The sequence below is a fragment of the Bos indicus x Bos taurus genome, chromosome 29 (genome assembly GCF_003369695.1).
Source record: "Bos indicus x Bos taurus breed Angus x Brahman F1 hybrid chromosome 29, Bos_hybrid_MaternalHap_v2.0, whole genome shotgun sequence".
Classification (NCBI taxonomy): domain Eukaryota; kingdom Metazoa; phylum Chordata; class Mammalia; order Artiodactyla; family Bovidae; genus Bos; species Bos indicus x Bos taurus.
The window spans coordinates 47,403,977-47,421,795 of NC_040104.1; positions in this window are offsets into that span (position 1 = coordinate 47,403,977).

Genomic DNA, 17,819 nt, shown 5'->3' on the forward strand with positions numbered 1-17,819 from the left:
CCCCTAAATCTAAGGCACATAAGAGTTATCTTTAAACCTCTCCTAGTGAGTGAAGTTAAGTCGCTCAGTCGTGTCCGACTCTTTGCAACCCCATGGACTGTAACCTACCATGCTCCTCCATCCGTGGGATTCTCCAGGCAAGAATACTGGAGTGGGTTGCCATTTCCTTCCCCAGGAGATCTTCTCAATCCAGGGATCGAACCCAGGTCTCCCGCATTGCAGGCAGACACTTTACCATCTGAGCTACCAGGGAAGCTCAAATCTCTTAGGAGAGATTTGTGTGATCCATAATTCTGTGAGTCTGGCTGACTCCCAAAGAGACCCAATCACTGAGCCTTGGAAGAGAGAATTGTAAGAAAGGCTCTTACATTGTGGTTAGCGCTTCCTCAAAATTGAAGGCATCTCTTACAATTTTCTTTTTTCATAATATAGTTGAAAATGAATCCATAAAAATGTCATATGAAGTGATTCCATTAGACATGTATGTTGCCATTAGTTAGCTATTCAAGCACTCCGTCATGGCCCAGCTAGAAAATCAATTATATTTGTTCCTCTAGCACTGTTTCATTACAACAAAGTTTACTAAATAAGAAACTTATTAATTCTAATCTAAGCACAGTTGTTCATGCCTTTGTCTATTGCTAGTAGCACATCACAATGTGTTATAATTATTGGTTGGCCCTCAAATAATAATTGTTTCTATTATAGTGAATTCTGCAAGATTTCAAGGGTAGCAAACATATTTTGAGCATCATAAAAATGCCAGTGCCTAATTTCTAACAGCTATTCAGTGAATAATTAGAGGTGGACAGCAATGTGAAATCTAAAGATTGGAGAAGACACAGTGTAGCAAGTCTGTTCTTTCAAGTCTTCTACGTACTAGAATAAGGCCAGGAAATAATGTCGCAAATCAGGATATTTATTCCCTGCTCCTCCTACTTTTTAATTGCATGTAATATGTTATATTAGTGATAAATTTATCTTATGCAAAATAGTTTTGTATGTTTGAGAATTAATATGGTTCAGGTAATATATCCTGCTGCTTACTAAATGTTTGACATTGGGTAAGTTACTTAGCCATATTCAGTCTTACTTTTTTTGCTTCTATTAATAAAATGTGAATTATAATAGCAACTAGCTCAAAAGACTGTCCTGAGAATGAAAAAGACAAATTTTTTTTTAACAGCACTTGGTATAGTGTCCAACACAGGGTGAACCTTCAATATACAATGGAATAGTAGCTGTGTAACTATTTTTAATTCTCTTTGCAGTCATGGACACAGGCTGTTTGTATTGCCTTTTTCTCCTGAGAAACAGTAAAGTTCCAGTGAGAGATGGAAGTAGCATCCAGTAGGGGAAAGAGATGGAAAGAGTGGCACACATATTACAGTAGTTCTGCTCTTGCATTTCTGAGAGGTCTGAGGAGCTATTAGCCATAAGGATGCCTCTTAGGGGATAAAGAGGCCCTGCCCAGTGGCCTAACTCTTTAGGGAATATATGTGATGCTATCTTCTAATCACAGTGCCTCAAATGCAGGGTTTGTTAGAGTAACACATCCCCTAGCCCAGATTGAGTAGCATGATAAAAATGCAAACAACAGTCATGCTCTGAGGACCTTTTAGTCCCAGGCTGACCTCTGCAAGGTGAGTTTATTATTTACAACTTTTTATCAAGAAAACTGATGCCGGGATTTCTCTGGTGATCCAGTGGTTAAGAACCTGTGCTTCCAATGTGGGTGAGGTTCTGCTCCTGGTTGGGGAACTGAGATCCCACATGCTGCACAACATGGCCAAAAAAAAAAAAAAAAAAAATTTATACTAAGTAGGTTTTGTAATGTCCTCAAAGTCACAATGATCACCAGTAATGAAGTGAAGATGGAAAACAGGAGTTTCTGACTCCAAATTCCATACCTCCAGTGTCCAGTCACTTACCTTCTGAATAACAAAAGGAGAAAATGACATTTCCATGCCCCTAAAATGAAGGTTAGAACAGCATGAAAAAGCAAAAAGATCGGACACTGAAAGATGAACTCCCCAGGTCAGTAGGTGCCCAATATGCACAGACTGCATAGATCTGAGATCAGTGGAGAAATAACTCCAGCAAGAATGAAGAGATGGAGCCAAAGCAAAAGCAACACCCAGTTGTGGATGTGACTGGTGATAGAAGTAAGTCCAATGCTGTAAAGAGCAATAAATAGAAACCTGGAATATAAGGTCCATGAATCAAGGCAAATTGGAAGTGATCAAACACAAGATGGCAAGAGTGAACATTGACATTCCAGGAACCAGTGAGCTAAAATGATTGGAATTTGATGGGTGAATTTAATTCAGATGACCATTATATCTAAAATGTGGGCAAGAATCCCTTAGAAGAAATGGAGTAGCCATAGAGTACACAAGAGTCTGAAATGCATTACTTAGATGAAATCTCAAAAATGACAGAATGAAATCTGTTTTTTTCCAAGGCAAACCACTCATTATCACAATAATCCAAGTCTCTGCCCCGACTGGTAAGGCTGAAGAAGCTGAAGTTGAACAGTTTAATGAAGACCTACAACCTTCTAGAACTAACACCCAAAAAAGATGTCCTTTTCATTATAGGGGACTGGAATGCAAAAGTAGGAAGTCAAGAAACACCTGGAGTAACAGGCAAATTTGGCCTTAGAGTACAAAATGAAGCAGGTCAAAGGCTAACAGAGTTTTGCCAAGAGAATGCACTGGTCATAGCAAACACCCTCTTCCAACAACACAAGAGAACACTCTACACATGGACATCACGAGATGGTCAACACGGAAATCAGATTGATTGTATTCTTTGCAGCCGAAGATGGAGAAGCTCTATACAGTCAGCAAAAACAAGACTGGGAGCAGACTGTGATTCAGATCATGAATTCCTTATTGCCAAATTCAGACTTAAATTGAAAAACATAGGGAAAACCACTAGACCATTCAGGTATGACTTAAATAAAATCCCTTATGATTATACAGAGGAAGTGAGAAATAGATTCAAGGGATTAGATCTGATAGAGCACCTGAAGAACTATGGATGGAGGTTCGTGACATTGTACAGGAGGCAGGGATCAAGACCACCCCCATGAAAAAGAAATACAAAAAGGCAAAATGGTTGTCTCACAATGCCTTACAAACAGCTGAGGAAAGAAGAGAAGTGAAAGACGAAGGAGAAAAGGAAAGATATACCCATCTGAATTCACAGGTCCAAAGACTAGCAAGGGGAGATAAGAAAGCCTTCCTCAGTGATCAACACAAAGAAACAGAGCAAAACAATAGAATGGAAAAGACTAGAGATCTCTCCAAGAAAATTAGAGATATCAAGGGAACATTTCATGCAAAATGAGCACAATTAAGGACAGAAATGACAGGGACCTAAGAGAAGCAGAAGGTATTAAATAGAGGTGGCAAGAATACACAGAAGAACTATACAAAAAAGATTTTCACGGCCCAGATAAACACGATGGTGGGATCACTCACCTAGAGACAGAATTCCTCAAATGTAAAGTCAAGTTGGCCTTAGGAAGCATCACTACGAACAAAGCTAATGGAGGTGGTGGAATTCCAGGTGAGCTATTTCAAATCCTAAAAGATGATGCTGTGAAAGTGCTGCACTCAATATGTCAGCAAATTTGGAAAACTCAGCAGTGGCCACAGGACTGGAAAAGGTCAGTTTTCATTCCAATCCCAAAGAAAGGCAATGCCAAAGAATGTTCAAACTACCTCACAATTGTACTCATTTCACACGCTAGCAAAGTAATGCTCAAAATTCTCCAAACAGGCTTCAACAGTACGTGAACCATGAAATTCCAGTTGTTAAAGCTGGTTTTAGAAAAGGCAGAGGAACCAGAGATCAAATGGCCAATATCTGCTGGATCATCGAAAAAGCAAGAGAGTACCAGAAAAACATCTATTTCTGCTTTATTGACTATGCCAAAGCCTTTGACTGTGTTGATCACAACAAACTGTGGAAAATTCTGAAAGAAATGGGAATACCAGACCACCTGACCTGCCTCCTGGAAATCTGTATGCAGGTCAAGAAGCAACAGTTTAGAACTAAACATGGAACAATAAACTGGTTCCAAATGGGAAAAGGAGTATGTCAAGGCTGTATATTGTCACCCTGCTCATTTAACTTATATGCAGAGTACATCATGCGAAATGCCAGGCTGCACGAAGCACAGGCTGGAATCAAGATTACTGGGATAAATATCAATAACCTCAGATATGCAGATGACACCACCCTTATGGCAGAAAGTGAAGATCTGAAGAGCCTCTTGGTGAAAGTGAAAGAGGAGAGTGAAAAAGTTAACTCAACACTCAGAAAACTAAGATCACGGCATCTGGTCCCATCCCTTCATGTAAAATAGATGGGGAAACAGTGAAAACAATGACAGAGTTTATTCTATTGGGTTCCAAAATATCTGCAGATCGTGACTGCAGCCATGAAATTAAAAGACGCTTACTCCTTGGAAGGAAAGTTATGACCAACCTAGATAGCATATTCAAAAGCAGAGACATTACTTTGCCAACAAAGGTTCGTCTAGTCAAGGCTGTGGTTTTTCCTGTGGTCATGTATGGATGTAAGAGTTGGACTGTGAAGAAGGCTGAGCGCCGAAGAATTGATGCTTTTGAACTGTGGTGTTGGAGAAGACTCTTGAGAGTCCCTTGGACCGCAAGGAGATCCAAACAGTCCATTCTGAAGGAGATCAGCCCTGGGGTTTCTTTGGAAGGAATGATGCTAAAGCTGAAACTCCAGTACTTTGCCCAGGTCATGCGAAGAGTTGACTCATTGGAAAAGACTCTGATGCTGGGAGGAATTGGGGGTAGGAGGAGAAGGGGACGACAGAGGTTGAGATGGCTGGATGGCATCACTGACTTGATGGACGTGAGTCTAAGTGAACTAAGGGAGTTGGTGATGGACAGGGAGGCCAGGCATGCTGCGATTCATGGAGTTGCAAAGAGTTGGACATGACTGAGCGACTGAACTGAATTGAACTGATGTGATCTACCCTGAATTTAGACTAAAACAAAAACTCCCTTCAACCTACATAAAAAAATAAGAAGCTTAATTTTTAAAACAAAGCTAATCATATCTCATAAATATACATAAAACAGAAAAAAATGATGATAAAACTATTTCACTTAAACTGAAATTTCACTTAAATTTCAGAAAGTTATGACCAACCTAGACAGCATATTAAAGAGCAGAGACATTACTTTGCCAACAAAGGTCTGTCTAGTCAAGGCTATGGTTTTTCCAGTAGTCATCTATGGATGTGATAGTTGTACTATAAAGAAAGCTGAGCACCGAAGAATTGATGTTTTGAACTGTGGTGTTGGAGAAGACTCTTGAGAGTCCCTTGGACTGCAAGGAGATCCAACCAGTCCATCCTAAAGGAAATAAGTCCTGAATATTCATTGGAAAAACTGATGCTGAAGCTGAAACTCCAATACTTTGGCCACCTGATGCGAGGAACTGACTGATTGGAAAAGACCCTGATGCTAGAAAAGATGAATTTGGGAGGAGAAGGAGACAACAGGGGATGAAATGGTTGGATGGCATCACTGACTCAATGAGTTTGAGTAAACGCTGGGAGTTGGTGACGTATAAGGAGGCCTGGTGTGCTTCAGTCCATGGGGTTGCAAAGAGTTGGACATACCTGAGAGACTGAACTGAACTGAAAATAAAGGTCGTTTCCCTCATTTGCATACATTTAAACATCTCTGTGGTTTTTGCTTCATATTTATGTATGTGAAGCTAATTGCTGGAGATAATTTAGCTTAGTTAATTGGAGCATCCTCCAAGATCAGATTTAACCCCCCCATATGCAAAGCTGGTGTCACCTTCCAGAGGCCTGATTCTCCAGCTGATTCAAATTGCTTCCCATTCTGCAAAATTATCACGCTTTGATTTTATCTTAGCACATGTGTTTTCTTCTGCTAGAATCCCCTATCCACCTTGTGGAAATGTCAGTTTCTCTTCTTTATTAAGAGTCTGGAAGAGCATCTTTATAAAGCTTCCTAAGAACGCTTTGCTCCACTCTAAGCAGTGTGGATCTTTTGATCTTCAAGCCACTTCATACATGTGCCATCTATACTATTTTCCCATGTTTTAATGTATTTTTTAATTTGTTGCTCTCCCACTTGGCCACACTACGCTGTGACCCTTTAAAGAGAAAGTTTCATTTTCCCTAGATTTTCTCAGTGCTCTTTACATATAGCATGCATGCATGCTCAGTTGGGTTTGACTCTCTGCAACACCATGGACTATAGTCTGCCAGGCTCCACTGTCCATGAAATTTCCCAGTCAAGAATAGTGGAGTAGGTTTCCATTTCTTACTCCAGGGCTGATTCCAGACCCAGGGATCAAATCCATGTCTGCTGCATCTCCTGCTTTGGCAGGTGGTTCTTTACCACTGTGCCACCTGGGAAGCCTTTACATATATTAATAGCAGATGCTCTGTCAATATTACTGAATAAATATTGTCTTAATTGATACACATATTCTCATATTTCTTATTTCTACTCATAAATTGCCTCTCCAATGTTTAATAAAACAATCTCTACTGCATTTCAATATCTGTGCCATTCTCTAATACATGACATAATTCTGTAGCATTATCTAATATCTGGCTTGAATAATGTCTAAAATTTCAGGTTCTCTGATATAAATCAACATTTCACTTGTAAGGCTCACCGAAGTACAAACTACTGTTAAAAAAGGAGCTCCCTTGAAATAAGTGCTCCTTTATATTTAATAAGCAATCACCAGGGAAAGAGGGCTTCCCCTGTGGCTCAGCAATAAAGGAACCCACCTGAAAAGCAGGAGACACAGGAGAGGTGGGCACCATCCCTGGGTCAGGAGGATCCCCTGGAGATGCCCTGGAGAAGGGAATGGCAACCCACTCTGGTATTCTTGCTGGGAAAAATACATGGACAGAGGAGCCTTGTGGGACACAGTCCATGGGATCCCAAAAATTAAGACATGACTGAAGTGACTGAGCATGCATGTGCACATGTGGGAAGCAGCCATACCAGCTTTAGTTTTTCAAAAGCTTCCTGATACTATTGATCCAAGTATGACCAGATGGCTTCTTACAAATAAACTCCAGGTGGAATGATATGAGTTTATTTTTAATCATTCCTTTTCTAAATATGTCTTGTTTTTCTTTCAGAGAAAAAAAAAGAGCTGAATCAATTCTAGACTGTCTGGAGCCAGTAAAACTTACAGAAATAATAACTACTGGGGAATGGATTTTTAATATATGTGTATATACTAAGTATATATTTAATCATAGATAATATGATTTAGCTGACAAAGTTATTAAAAATCAGCCTAATATCATGAAGAAAATATATTATTGTTCCTAATAATTGTCTGGCTTTTACAGAGATGTTCCAACAGCAAGATGATTCAATCAATACTGATATGTGAAGAGTTGTTCTCATCACAGAGCCTGAAAGATTATTAAGGCTTCACTTTGAAGTGGTCAACACTTCAAAGAATTCATTCACTTAACTGTTCCTTCCTTCCTTTCTTTATTCCTTTGATAAATCCAGAAGATATTCTCTTCCCTGGGGATACAAAGACATGACATATTCACATCTGAACTTTCAATATCATGGCAGTGTGTTGGGGAATGTGTGCACACGTATGAACAACTACAGTGATGTATGGAAGTGTTTGTGCAGTCACCTACAGGCAGAGCCATGCCTGTGCAGGGATGGAGTGTCTCCCAGAATGTTTCAGGACAGAGGTGATATTTGAGCAAAGAAGATGATTAAAATGTAATTCCCTTCTAAGACTACAATGATTTATAATTTCTGAATCTATAAATGAGGTAAGAACATCATGGCATCAGAGCTAAGAGCTCTTCCATAGAAATGGAGGGGTGAGAGAAGAAAAGGGCATCTCCTCTATGTTGTCCAGAAGAAGTGATGATCAGTCAGTCCAGTGAGGTGGGAAATAACATTTGGAGTCAAACCATAAACCACCTGGGAGAGAACAGTAGAGCACCTGGGAAGCTTCCAGCCTTTAGACTTCAACGATGCTTGTTGTGTCTGAACTTTCAGATGTTCAAGCTGGTTTTAGAAAAGGCAGAGGAACCAGAGATCAAATAGCCAACATCTGCTGGATCCTCAAAAAAGCAAGAGAGTTCCAGAAAAATATCTATTTATGCTTTATTGACTATGCCAAAGCCTTTGACTGTGTGGATCACAATAAACTGTGGAAAGTTCTGAAAGAGATGGGAATACCAGACCATCTGACCTGCTTCTTGAGAAACCTGTATGTAGATCAGGAAGCAACAGAACTGGACATGGAACAACAGATTGGTTCCAAATAGGAAAAGGAGTACATCAAGGCTGTATATCGTCACCCTGTTTTTTTAACTTATATGCAGAGTATATCATGAGAAACACTGGGCTGGAAGAAGCACTAGCTGGAATCAAGATTGCTGGGAGAAATATCAATAACCTCAGATATGCATATGACACCACCCTTATGGCAGAAAGTGAAGAAGAACTAAAGAGCCTCTTGATGACAGTGAAAAAGGAGAATGAAAAAGTTGGCTTAAAACTCAGCATTCAGAAAACTAAGATCATGGCATTTGGCCCCATCACTTCATGGGAAATAGATGGGGAAAGAGTGGAAACAGTGGCTGACTTTATTTTTGGGGGCTCCAAAATCACTACAGATGGTGATTTCAGCCATGAAATTAAAAGACGCTTACTCCTTGGAAGGAAAGTTATGCCCAACCTAGACAGCATATTAAAAAGCAGAGCCATTACTTTGTCAACAAAGGTCCGTCTAGTCAAGGCTATGGTTTTCCCAGTGGTCATGTATGGATGTGAGAGTTGGACTGTAAAGAAAGCTGAGCACCGAAGAATTGATGCTTTTGAACTGTGGTGCTGGAGAAGACTTTTGGTAGTCCCTTGGATTGCAAGGAGATCCAACCAGTCCATCCTAAAGGGGATCAGTCCTGGATGTCCTTTGGAAGGAATGATGCTGAAGCTGAAACTCCAATACTTTGGCCACCTGGTGCAAAGAACTGATTCATTGGAAAAGACCCTGATGTTGGGAAAGATTGAGGGTGGGAGGAGAAGGGGACGACAGAGGATGAGCTGGTTGGATGGCATCACCGACTCAATGGACATGGGTTTGGGTAAACTCTGGGATTTGGTGATGGACAGGGAGGTCTGGCTTGCTGCGATTCGTGGGGTCGCAAAGAGTGGAACATGACTGAGCGACTGAACTGAACTGAATTGATGCCTGTAGATTGGTTCTTTCTGCTGTGTGTTACCGAACACTCTCTCTGCTGTGATAAGGAAGCTGATGCTCTTGCTGAGGGCTGCAACTAAGTCCAAACGTAGAAACAGCAGGGAACTAGTAGTTAGTTCTTCTATTTATTATTCAGTTGACTTTTGGCATTTGACGATTTCCCCATTTCTAGAGCTACAAAATGGAAAAAGATAGAATTCCTTTCATTTGCCCTTTTAAAGTGGTTATACTTATTTTTAAAGTATAACTTATGTGAAAGGTTTATTCAAATTACCATTCAAACATTAAATAATATGTTCTGGATTAAAAGATAAAATGAAGTATTAGAGCGATTAAAAATTTCTAAAAAAGAGGAAGGGGGAGATTGATGAGCAAAAAAATGTGCACATGATAACCTGGAACCCTACGTATGCTCTAATATTTACAAGATTGTTATGTAGATATTTTTTACCTAAGATGAGTACCATAATGTTTCAGGGATGGACTGGGGCTCTGTGTCTCCCATTTAGTATGACAAAATAAGTCTAAGCAAGAAATTTACAATAAAATTCAATTAAAAAAAAATTCATTCTATTTCTTTCCCTTAGTTGCTATCAGGCTGTTTTGCTGTCACAGTAGCCTTGCCAGATAATAACAAAAACTAGGTTATTCACATATCATTTGCCTCCTGTTGAGAAGAAGCCTCTTGTTGAAAAGTATATGTTCAAAATACCCTTGAGGGATGCATTCTTACTTACTTTTATATTCAATGACATTTTTTCTTACCTTGACTCAGAAATGGCAAACTCAGAATCATATTTCTATAATTAGTTTTCTCAATAATAGGAACATTAAGTTTGAACAATACCACAAACAGTGCAAGGCACAGTACACCTTTTCCTTTTTGTTACAAAATGGACCAATCAACCAATCAACCAACGAGAGACAGAGAGAATGAAGGATATACTGTGTCTTCAAACAAATTTAAAGAGAGGGAAAAAAAAATCACTTGGAGTCAAAAGAACTGAGCAATATCAAAAGATGTGTTTATTTTCCATAGGAATTTAGTCTGTAAATAACTGTGCTGGCAACACTTATTTTTAAAATCAGCTGCAGAGCTACAGAAAGTGTTTTTAAGGGACTGAGGAAATTAAAGTAAATTTACATTTGTAAAATTCGAGGCTGGTGACCTGAAATGCTCCTTTAAATTAATCACAGATTCAGGAAGAGGCTATCTTCAGGTAAAGTCTGCTGGCATTCCCAGTCCCCTTTTTAGCACCATTTCTCTGCTGCATATTCACTTAGGCTGGCAGGGCTCGTGGGATGAATGAGTTGGTTTTATTTAATGTTGTATTTCTACCCCACTCTCACTGAAAGAAATATGAAAGACATTCCAATGGTTTCACTAAATATTGCTTTATATAATCTCCCATTGTAAATGCTTCTCCCTGAATTTTTGTCCATAAGAGAAAAATCCTTGATTCAGAAGAAAAGATTAAAAGAAACTAGAAAAATATTAAAGCAACCCTTCTTTAAATGTAGCTCAGTTCGGTTCAGTCGCTCAGTCATGTCCTATTCTTTGCGACCCCATGAATCGCAGCACGCCAGGCCTCCCGGTCCATTATGTCCATCGAGTCGGTGATGCCATCCAGCCATCTCATCCTCTGTCATCCCCTTCTCCTCCTGCCCCCAATCCTTCCCAGAATCAGGGTCTTTTCCAATGAGTCAACTCTTCGAATGAGGTGGCCAAAGTACTGGAGTTTCAGCTTTAGCATCAGTCCTTCCAATGAACACCCAGGACTAATCTCCTTTAGAATGTACTGGTTGGACCTCTTTGCAGTCCAAGGGAATCTGCAAATGTGTATTTGATGTTCAGCTCTGGATTTATTTTTTATAAGTAGAAGTATTAAATGTTGTTTATTTGCATTGTAATAGCCGCTAATATTTAATGATCTGCTATTATGTGCTAGGTAGTGCATGATGCTTTAAATTAAGTACCTCATGCAATTTTCTCAGAGATCCTATGAAGTAGAGCAATATTACCTCCCCACATTTGTTGTTGTTCAGTCACTAAGTCATGTCTCATTCTTGTGACCCCAGAGACTATAGCCCTCCAGTCTCCACCACGCATGGAATTTCTTAGGCAAGAATACTGGAGTGGGTTGCCATTTCCTTCTCCAGGAGATCTTCCCGATACAGGAATCGAACCTGCATCTCCTGCATTGGCAGGTGGATTCTTTAGCCCTGAGCCACCTGGGAAATATTATCCCCATTATCCAAATGAAAAGCATGAGACTTTGAATGACCATGTAACCTGAATATCCTAACACAGCTAGCAAGTGACACACAGTTTAGATCTCAGAGAGTCTGACTTCAAAGCCAGTGTTAAACCATATAACCATATGCTGCCTCCATCAACCTTGTTGCTGCACTTTGGTCCCTGGCCACTGGTCCAGTCCATCCTATGGTCTGAGGTCAATGAAAGCATTCTAAGGAGACACAGGAACATCTAGATCCCAAAGGAGCTATACTAGTACCAATCATTGCTCTTTCTCTAAGTCCAGAATATGTTTATGTCCAAGTTTCTTGTAGGACTCATTCACAAATGCACTGCAGTAAGAATTGTCTCCAAACCTAGCTTCAGAGACTTGCACAGATCCAGAGACTTCTCCTTTCTTACACCAGGAACTCACAGACCATCTATATCAATCGTGCCTACATATCCTGTTCCACAATCCCAAAAGGGTTTTGTTGTCTGACCTAGGTTGATCTGATTTTTTTTCTATATTCCTGATATTTTGTAAGCTGCTAAGACCTCAGTTGCAGCTCCCAAGGAACTCTCCATTAAAAAAGACACATTATAAATAAATAAGAAACTTAAGAACTTGGATCTTGTTATATATTTCTTTCCTAATCTGACCTTGAAAAATCACTCACTTACTTGGCCTAAGAAATCTTAGCTTTTAGTTTGAATAATGGCAAATTAGGAAATTCCATTTTTCATAACATTGCAGTCTCTACATGTCTCCATTAATAACTACCATATATTCTTTCAAAGTGAGGAAAATATGAAACACTACCTACATTATCTCATTTGTTTCTCAAAAAACCTCCATGAGCATGATGATCCCCATTTTACAGAAGAAAAAATCTATAGTAAATGAGACTCCATATCTCAATTATGCTGAAATAGCTGAGACTTGGTTATTTTAATCATGGGTCTCTCACCATAAAGGACTTTTCAACCACTCTTTTGCACTCTGTCTCTACTTATACTGCTTGACTCTCATTATTTTTATTAATAAAACGTAAAATTATACCTATAATTCCCTTATAAAACACTTTAGTGCTTGTTGAAGAGATTTTCTTTCTCTTATTTAGCTTTTTAATATAATGACCAGAGAACTGAGCTTAATAACATTCATTTGGATGAAATTGGCTGGACAGTAACTAGAATTAAAATCATTGAATTTGAAGTTAAAAGTAGTGTGCCCTTTCTGAATTTCATTTTGAATCCTGCAGAGTTGATACAGCTTCACATGATTAAGGAAAAAGCTAGAGCCCCACCCACAGTGCAGACAGAGACAAGACAGAGAAATGGCCCCTGTCCCTTTGCGTTACCACAATTGCCTTTGACAACGTTGCTTTTAGGCATGTTGACAAAGCCCAGACAGTGTTAGCGGCTCTCCTTCCAGAGGTACAGACTGCAGAGGTCTACAGAGAGTAGATAGTTTCTACTGGAGAAAGGGAGGGACGTTTCACACGCTTTAAAACTACTAATAGACACCAAATCCACTGACATAAATGTCTTGCCAAAGAGGACTCACTAATCTCATTTTTGAAAAATGTGGGCTTCTGCAGTGGCTTCAACAGTAAATAATCCTCCTGCAATACGAGAGACCCAGATTTGATCCCCTGGAGATGGAAATGGAAACCCATTCCAGTATTCTTGCCTGGAGAATCCCATGGACTGAGGAGGCTAGCAGGCTACATACAGCCATGGAGTTGCAAAGAGTCAGACATTAACGATGGACTCTTTTACTTTTCTTTGAAAAATGTTTAAGAAAATTGAATGCAGGCTGTTCTGTGTACATATGATACCCAATGTTCGTATAAAGCAGGCAGGAGTCAGTACGTTGATCACTGAGAATACTGTTTATGTTTCTCATAAAGAGTGTTCTTTTGTTTATATATTAAGTGAAGACCTCTTCTCCCGGATCTATTTTCAGAGGTCTAATACTTCTCAAGGATTTCCCATTCATCTTTCCCCCTCTCTAAAACATGGAGAAATTTCAATATATCTTATAAATCAACATGTCCAAAGTTAAATATCAGATTTTGTCCCAAACTGGCAATTTGTTTTCATGTTCTATATTCATATATAGAATCACCATTCTTCAGAAAGGCTACAGTCTATTTTGAGTGCTCAGGTGCTCACTTGTGTCTGATTCTTTGGGACCCCATGAGCTGTAGCCCACCAGTCTCTGTCCATGGGATTGTTTCCACAAAAATACTGGAGAGGGGTGCCATTTCCTCCTCCAGGGGATCTTCCCAACCCGAAGACTGAACCTGTGTCTCTTAAGTCTCCGGCATCAGCAGGCAGATTCCTTAGCACTCTCACCACCTGGAAGGCTATTTTAATTATCCCTACATATTTTTTTTATGCCTTTAATCAGTTCTTCCATTCAAAATATACTTATTTCCAAATATGTATCCCATGCTATTATAGGGTTATTTGGGGGCTACAGCAGTGAAAAAAAAAGCAAAAATAAAAACGAACTCCCAAATTGCCTACATCATTGAAGATATTTTAGCAGAGTGAAAGAGACAGTTGAGAAATAAAATATGGAAAGTATCAGCTGATAACAAACAGAGCAAAACAGGAAAGGGGGATATATGTGCTAGAGGAGGGTTTGCAGACCTGGATGAAACCTGACCTTGACATCAAAGGCTCCTGGTGATAACTGCCAAGATAGGCTGATTGATGAAGGAAGTTTTCTTTGCTGGTTCCAAGATGGAAGGAAGTAGCGAGGCATGTATATTGGGGAGGAGACAGTAGTGGCCTTGAGTTGTGCAAGACATTCTCCAGCTTCCTCTTCAAACTTGCCAAAAGTGACTTGTGAAGCCAGGGATGTGAATCCCTCTCTGACTTATCCAGAACAAGTGGAAGCCAAGGATTCTTTCATGACATCAACAGCCAGAGGCATGGAGGTCAGGGAGGAGGGATGATGGGCACTGCAGGTCATATTTCATACTCGCCAAACTCCTTTGATTGTGTGTCTCTTACTTTGCAATCCCAAATTCCAGATTCAGAAAACCGTCTTCCAGTGGTTCTTTCATCCTTTAAACTAGGATGAGGAGAAAAACTCAATCCTAAGACTTCTGATTGTGGTGAAACTGTCACTTTGTATAACCCATTAGAGTGTAAGATCCTTAGTGCAAGAAAGGTACATTCTTCAGGTTTTAATCTTGTATGCCTTGACTTAGAGTGAAAGTGAGTAATTACTAGTTTGCCGTACCTGATGGGATAGGCTCTATAGCACAATCTTCAGAATTTCCATCAGTTAGTTTTTGCCTGAAGAGACTACACTCCTCAACCAATCCTCTCATATTATAAACCAACTTTGTTTCTGGCCTGACTTGACTCCTCTTGTATTATTCCACACAAACCACATTCAAATCATATTGAACTGGCTTATTTTCCCCAAACATAATCAGATGTGCTTTCAGTTCTATATTGTTCAAGTTCTTCTCTGAGCATGTCACGTTATCGGTCTTTCTTCCAATGTGTCATTCTTATTTGCTATTCTAAGCCAACTCCAGTGCTGTTTTTTTCTTTTTTCTATAGAGGTTTTCTTAATATCTATTGCATTCACCTATATCATTAACTATTTTTTCCTCTGGGCTCTCTTAGATTGATGCCAGAGAACGTAACCCATCGCACTGTGGTTATGATTAGTATAATTAATTGTTTATACAATTCACACCTCGAGAAGCACTGTCTTGTCTATCAGCATCTTTTCTTTCTTTCCTGCGTCTCCTTGGTCTCAAGGGAATGAAATCCATTTTAAGATGGACATGACTGATGAAATTCCAGAAAAAAAGAAAGAGAGGGAAAAATGAATAATTTAGCATTTGTTGATTTGGGCTGCCTTACAACCAAACAAGAACTCTATTACATTTTCCCCTTTCAACACTTTAAAAGACATGGAGAAAGAAAGGTATTATGAAGAAGATTTTTGAATAAAGTTTGATCCCTGACTCAGGCCTATAAGGAGAGCTATTTTTTCCCTTCCCTTGTTACTTATATCTGAAAAAACCCGTGCTTTTCCAACAAAGGAAAGTAAGAGAAAACTCTTTTCCAACAAAGACAAAAGAGTCAAGGGTGTATGTAGGTTACAAAGAGAATGTGAACAGAAGTGGATATTTTGATAGGATGATTTTAAGATTTTGACTTCCAAGGTAGTGGTGAAGAGTCTACCTGCCAATGCAGGGGTTGCAAGACATGGGGATTCAATCCCTGGGTCCGGAAGGTCCCCTGGAGGAGGAAATGGCAACGCACTGCAGTATTCTTGTGGAAAAAATCCCATGGACAGAGGAGCTTGGTAGGCTACAGTCCATGGGGTCTCAAAGAGTTGGGACTGACTGAATGACTGAGCACACACACACAATTTTAAGGTTTATTTTACTGAGAGAAATTTATTTACTGAGTTAAAAATTAAATAGTTACTTTTTGAAATTAGTAGACATTACATTTTGTCATTCACTTACATATAGTCTCAAATAAATTAATGAAAAAATCTAATAAAATAGATATGGAAGAGAAAAGGTTCCAGAAGATGTTATTTTCATAAAAAGAGCATTGTACTAGCATGTGTACATAGAGAAATGCATTTCAAAATAGAACAGTTATGTAATGTGACATCAGTACCCATGGCAACCTGGAAGGAAACTGCTGGTTTCTTGGAGGAGGCCAGACTCTATATCAAGATGCCTAAAATATTCTAGCTAGGTCTCTCCCCAAAGTGAAACTAGCTAAATGTTTGATGAAACTTTTGCTGTTTTCACTGTTCTCAGTGTTTCTGGGTGATCCAAGAAGAAGTTTTAACAAGTATGCTGCAAACAGTTGGCAAATCTATGCGAGAGGCTTCCCAGGTGACTCAGTGGTAAAGAATCCGTCTGACAACGCAGGAGACTCAGGAAACGTCGGTTCAGTTCCTGGGGTGGGAAGATCCCCTGGAGAAGGCAATGGCAAACCACTCCCGTATTCTTGCTGGGAAAATCCCATGGACAGAGGAGCCTGATGGGCTACAGTCCACGGGGTCAGAAAGTTGGACACGACTGAGCGACTGGACACACACACACCTTCTCAGCTACTCTCTACACTTCAGATTTCCTCTGCTTTTTCTTCCACAAGTTCTGTTCTTCCTTCTTCCAATTCTACATTCTCTAATCCATCCTTATGACTTACTGCCCATCAGAATTCAAAGTCAGTCAGCACTCTTTGAATATGTACCACGTGCTGGTGTCTGTTAAGTCTGTGAAGACATCGATACCGTATGTGCTATATTAGTTGGAACTGGTTTTTATTGACTAATTTAAAACAGAGACTCTGGTTCAATTCTCCAGTTTTAAAGATTCAAATTAAACATTTTTATGATGAGAATTTAATGATCAGTGCAAAATTACTTCTAGGCCTGTTATGTACTTTCTATCAGCAATGGTAAACACATACTTAAAGAGGATAGATAGATAACATAAATGTGTTAAGTAGATTATATTTAAGGGAACAAGAAGTAATAGGAACTACATAAGCTGGACAGTGTGTACACCAACCACAGGCATTAAAATTCAAATTTTATGTTGTTTTTAAATCACTGTGTAGTTTACAATGAAGGCTAATAGGTTCCCAGTTTTTTAATTTATTTTTTAATTGGACTAAAATTTCTTTACAATGTTGTATTGGTTTCTGTCATACAATGCAAATCAGCCGTAATTATACGTATATCACCTCCCCATCTTCTCCCAGTCCCACCCCTCAAGGTCACCACAGAGTGCCAGGCTGGCTTCCTGTGTTATATGGCAACTTCTCGCCAGCTGTTTTGCTCACGGTAGTGTACGCATGTCAAGGCTACTTTCCCCATCCGTCTCACTGTTTCCTTCCCTCCACTGTGTCCGTAAGTCTGTTCTCTGTATCTGATTCTCCAGTGATTCCCTCCAAAGAGGTTCATCAATACCATTTTTCTAGATTCCATATATATGCATTAACATCCTGTATTTGTTTTTCTCTTTCTGAATTTACTCTGCATAACTGTATTACCCACCTACCTAGAACTGACTCAAATTCATTCTTGTTTATGGCTAATATTCCACTGTATATGTGTACCAAGCAATCTCACCACTGGGCATACACCCTGAGGAAACCATAACTGAAAAAGACCCATGTACACCAATGCTCACAGCAGCGCTATTATAATAACACTATGAACATTGGGGCACATATGTCTTTTTCAGTTATGGTTTTCTCAGGGTATATGCCCAGTAGTAGG